A 6,193-nucleotide genomic window follows, 5' to 3' on the forward strand; every position below is an offset into this window, starting at 1 on the left:
ATTCCTTAAAGAACGTTATGGGTTTATTTTTGTGAGTATTATGTAGTGTTCCAGTCTGTTATCTAAGCAACGACCGCACTTGTTCCGTACCACTTTTTCAATGGAAGAGAACGCCCATGTGATCCAATTGCCAAGTAGTACTAATTAATTTGTTCATAAATTAATACGTACTGCGTCTGTTTTTCAACAAAATTCTTAAAAAAAACATCAATTTGTTAATAATTTTATGTCATTGTGAGTTGACCATCATGAAAATAATATTATTTTCCTATTTCTGAAAGACTTTATTACTTAATTTGTTTTTGTAGAAACATATGCTGTCGTACGTAATTCATTACGTCCAAGATTGATCATTGGGTTCCATGACTCGTTGGACAAAAGCTATTCTTTCTTTCGTTTTTTTTATACTTTAAGTTCAAGGATCATTTTTATTTTGGTTTGATACTTGGTATATATGACACTCTACTTCTCAACGATTTCAGCTTATAAATATTTTTGGACAAAGATAAGGTTCAAGAAACAAATTAATCAGCATTTATCGTTTTCTAAATGACAAAGATACGTGATATGTAACAATGATGAGCATCAGTGCATTGAAATCAAGAAAATCTCTAAACACCATTTAACAGTTTGTTGATAATACAAAGAGGCCGGGGACGGGGAAAAGGAATTTTTACGCGTTATAGCTACTTCTAATATATAATTAGTGGTAATAACTACCTTTTATTTTAATTACTAATAATAACTAAATACTTTTCTAATTTAACTATTATAGCTACACAGTAATTTTTGAATTACCATTTCACAAATACACCTAAAAATTAGCACCCCCAATTCCATATCCCCTTTTAATGGTAACAATATTAATCACTTAATATACATTACCATTCTCTCTCCTTTTTCATAACTTCTTACCTTTTATGATCGTCTTCTTCCTCTCTTCACCCTTCTGCAAAAATTTCACTTCCATTCTCACCAATCAAGAAGATTCGTCATATTCTTTTCTTTTTTTTTTAAAAAAGGAAAAAGAAGCCTTAAAGTACTCATGTTCTATCCCATCTCCTTTGTTTCGTAAAATTTTCGCTATTTGTGTTATTATTCTTCCACAAAATCAACTTGGTGGAAGTGATTGTTTTTGCTTCAGGCCATGGTGGTGGTTATGGCGGCGCACGAGAGAAGGGGAGAGAGAAAGTTTTTTAGGGTTTTGAGAAGACGAAAAATATATGTATTTGTGTATGCTCTATGATATAACTACCAATTGTTGTGGTTGGTGGTGTATTTTTGTAAGTTTTTCTATATATTTGTGTATTTTGTTCAAATTAATTCCATCAGTTCATCTAGTTTCAAATACGGGTGACGTAAATACATGGTAAGTTTTCTATATATTTATGTATTTTGTTCAAATTAATCCCATCAAATACATGGGTGATGCAAATTGTTACTCACACAAATACATGAGATTTAATATAAAATACATGGGTTTGATTGGAAACTTCAAATACATTAGTTATGCTATCAAATACATGGGTAAATAAAAAACGAAATCAATATTGAAAACTTCAAATACATTACCACTAAATACATGGGTGATGCAAATTGTTACTCACACAAATACATGATATTAATATAAAATACATGGAGTTTGATTGGAAACGTCAAATACATTAGTTATGCTATCAAATACATGAGTAAATAAAAAACGAAATCAATATTGAAAACTTCAAATACATTGGCTGTTGATTGATCGTGTTGTTTTGAAATCACATAAATACAACTTGAATAGACGAAATTTGTGAAATCAAAAACGGTGTTTTTGCACGAAATACCTGATGATTGATCGTGTTTGTTTTGTCAATGTATTTTCAGAGGTGTTGAAGATTTAATTTGAAATTTGAATTTTTACGTTTGAATGTGGAAGAATGCATGGAAGAAGAGAAACGTGTAAGGAAAGGCAATATTACAGCAGATTTTGCAGAAAAGAAGGTAAAAAATATCTTAATTTCTCATTTAATACCACCACCGTTACAGCCTAAATTAAAGGAGCCTGTTCCTTTTTTTTACCGCATGCTCATGTATTTGCTGGAAACAAATACATGCGAAAACATACACAAATCAGCTGATTTTTAGCTACGAATGGTAATATTAAAAAGGGCAGTTACAAATGGTAGGAAGCTACAATAAGGTAGTCATTTGAGAAATTTTACCATAGGAAAATAATAGGGAAGATGACATATGGTACCTAATTAAGACTCTTTATTACAAAATATATAGATAGTTTTCCTTATATACAAAATATAACGATATTTTACGAAACATGATGGACTTTTATATATTTTTCATTTTTTATTAATTTTTTTCAGATTTAAAAAAAAAAAAAAAATTTCTTGATTTCGTTATATTTTTTCATTTAACGAAAGAAAGAAAGAAACCGAAAAAATCTGAAAAAAATTTAAACCTTTTTTAAAAAATATTTTTTTTTAGAATTTTTTTTTGCACAAAGGCTAAAAGAATTACCTCAAATTTTTGTGTACGAAAGCTGTATAAAAAATGTATGAAATGTGTATGTGTGAGCAAAATTTTTAATATAGTTTTCATACACAAAATTGTGAGTGAAAACTTTAAGCCTTGAATATTGTATGAAAGTTGTTACAATATTGTTGTAGTTTTATTAATTTTCCGGAAACATAATATGAACTGTATATATAAAAAATGTAAATGAAATTCTAAGTCTTGAGCAAGATATACACATTTCATATACCATTCTCATACATAAAATTTTGAGTGTAATGTTTAAGCCTTGATCGAGATATACACATTTCATACGTTTTTCATACACAAAATTTGAGCGAACTTTTAAGCCTTGAGCAAGATATACACATTTCATACTCAAAAATTTGAGCGATTATTTTTAGTCTTGAATGTTGTATCAAAGTTGTATACAATGTTGTTGTAGCTGTATTAATTTTATAGAAATCTAACATGAACTTTATACACGAAAATGTGAGCGAAATTCGATGCCTTGAGCGAGATACAAATTTCATACCGTTTTCATACACACAATTTTGAGTGGATTTTTTAAGCCTTGAACGAGATACACATTTCATACATTTTTCATACACTAAATTTTGAGCGAACCTTTTAAGCCTTGAGCGCGATAACACATTTCATACATAAATTTTTGAGCGAAAAAAACAATTTTTTAATTTTTTTTTTTTAAAAGTATGTTTTGTATAGGATTTGTAATTTATGTTTTGTAAATAGAAAACTATCGTCACGTTTCGTAAATATTTTTCCTTAATATGTATATATATGTACTTTACCCAAAATAATATAATGAAAAGTTTAAGCTCTATCTACTGAGTACTGACAGTTAAAAACAAAAAATTACACAATCAGATTACTTCAAACCAATTGCAGGAAAATTACACGTTAGACAATTTGTATTGGTGACCTATTAATTATAAAAAGGTTAGTACGTAAGTTACTCCAATAGGTTAAATTGCGCTCATTGTATAACAAATGTTTTACATGATCGATGTATAAACTTACAGTCTATACTAGTTCTCACTAACATTGACTAGAGGTTGAATTGTCAGCATGTACATTATCCAACTTCGCATATGCTAAGCCCTTTAATTTGGAGCAAGCCATATATATAAAATATTCCCACTGATTTTGCTGTTTTCCTACAAAGGTACAAGCATAATCTTGAGAGTGAAAGGTTAGTTGAATTGCTTCATTAACCTTAACCTTAACTTTTTTGTGGCTAATTGTTCTTTGTTTTGGTTTTTGTTTGGAATTGAGTGATTAAGGAATTAAAAAGGTAACAAACATGTCAAACCAAGCGAGAGTTCATAATTACTATGTATACCTGCGTTTTCTTGGATTTGGTTAATGGATCATTAGATATTTGTGGCCCAAAATTCATGCCAACAGATCATTTGCTAAACCCAAAGTCAGAAATAGGAGTGTACATGGACCGGGTTGGTTCGAATTTTTTAAACACCAAACCAAACCAATTGCGTCGGGTTTTAAAATTTATACACCAAATCAAACCAATAAAATTCGGGTTTTTCAACCTCGAATTTTCTCGGGTTGTTCGGTTTTCTTGGGTTTTTCGGGTTTTTTTCAGAATAGTCTTGTTACAAAATATATAACTTTTACTTCAAATATTTCTTTAGCCCTAGTAAGATACAATTATATAATTAAGGTGTTTCTTAAGAAAATAACACAAAATGTAAGAAGAGTGATGACATTGTATTAAAATATTCAACAAAAGCTAATATAATCGGTTAAAATAAATATTGCTAATTAACAAGTCATAAAAGAAAATGACCATAATCTGAAAATACTAAATCATGCTAAAATAAGTATTAATTATATGACAAAGAAAAAAAAACTTAAGTTATGTATTTTTACTCTCTAAATCAATTATGCAAAACTAAAAACTAGATATCTAACATTATTGTCATTTCTAGTGGTAAATTGAATTTATTTTGTTAGGATTAGTGTTGAGTTGGTTTTGGTTTGGACTTTATTTGAGTTACTAACATCCATAAGATATAAAACTTATTGACATTCAAAATTCTAAGTTCAAGCTTGAATAATATGATAATAGATAAAAAATTATGAAAAAATTTAAGAAATATTTATAAATTACTTTACAAATAAATATTTTTATGTATAAAATATTTTAAAAATTGAATACATGTAATGTCGAGTTGGTTTGGTTTGGTTCGGTTTGACTTTTTTTAGCTAAAACCAAACCAAACCAATTATGGTTGGGTTTTTTTTCCAACACCAAACCAAGTCAAACCAAACCACTAGTCGGATTTTTTTCTCGGTTTGACTCAGTTTGGTGCGATTTTTCGGTTTACTTTGTACACCCCTAGTCAGAAACATTGGGAGAATTGTCTTGTAGGAACGTAGTTTTTCTTATTGGGCCCTAGCCCAACCAACACAAACTGCTAAATCAACTCATATTGGGTCAGTCCATTTCACGGTACCATTATTAATCGAAGAAATTGCATGGTTGGTCCTTCAAATGGCTGGCCTTTAATGTTTGTCCCTAATTTGTTTACACAATTTACTTTACTTGACTACTATTAATAGAAATCTAAGAGCAGGCAGCTGTTCAACAAAATGCTTGCTTGCCGACATGAGGCTACTTTTGATATTTCATAAGATTTTTGCTTTAACACTCTTGTAATTGATGTATTTTTAGTGCCTTTTCAAGTATGGACTAAATAACCTGTAAAAATGTCCATGCGTCACTTTTAAGCTCCAGTCTTTTGAACCATGCATCATAGTCTTTCTGCTTCTGATTTGTTCTTCCACAAGGAAGTTTTGACGTAAGGGTAATTTCTGATCATTTCTACATGTATCGTATCTGTCAAAACCACATCGCTCGCGACGAAGATTTCAGCCTTAAAATACTCGGTAATCTTTTTCCTTTTCCTCTTTAACCCTCTTTCTTGATAATTGTCATAATTGAGTCAAATTAATTAGGTTTTATAATTAGCACATCAGATACGTGATATGCTTATCCATCATTTTGACGAGTTTACTTAGTGAATAATCATTTCATAAACCTTTGCCTTTTCTTTTGTTAATGAAAAATTCAAAAGAAACAATTGAATTTTTCTTTCTAATTTGATTTGTCAAAATCATTGTCCGATCGACGTATAGAAGATGGCAATGAATCAGTTTACCATATATAATTGAAATCTAAACTTAGTTAAGCGCTAAGGAAGTTTCTTACACTTCAATATAATTGAGTGTTTACATTAGTTTTTTGTTGAATGTTTACTCTCTAACTTCTATTTTCCTTCAAATAAATATATGCAGATAAAAAAGTATCAAAAAGCGGTGCAATAGAAATATAACAATTACAGTGAAAATATGGATTTCCTTGATAATTGTGGTTGAGGAGGAGGACGAGTTTACTAACAGGGACTGATCTGTTTTTCTTTTTCTTCTTGCCTTTCTTTGGCTGCAATTACACAAAACTTAGAATGTATATGTTACAATCCTACACTTCAGAGGAGGTATGGGTATATTTCGAGCCCGACACTTTTGTAACCCAAAAAAAAATTTTTGGAACCAAACTAACCCATTAAAAAATAAAAGAACCAAACTAGGCTTCACGCACAGAATCTGTGCGTGAAAGGGCCAAAGTGTACATTTATATTTT

The sequence above is a fragment of the Lycium ferocissimum genome, chromosome 3 (genome assembly GCF_029784015.1).
Source record: "Lycium ferocissimum isolate CSIRO_LF1 chromosome 3, AGI_CSIRO_Lferr_CH_V1, whole genome shotgun sequence".
Classification (NCBI taxonomy): Eukaryota; Viridiplantae; Streptophyta; class Magnoliopsida; order Solanales; family Solanaceae; genus Lycium; species Lycium ferocissimum.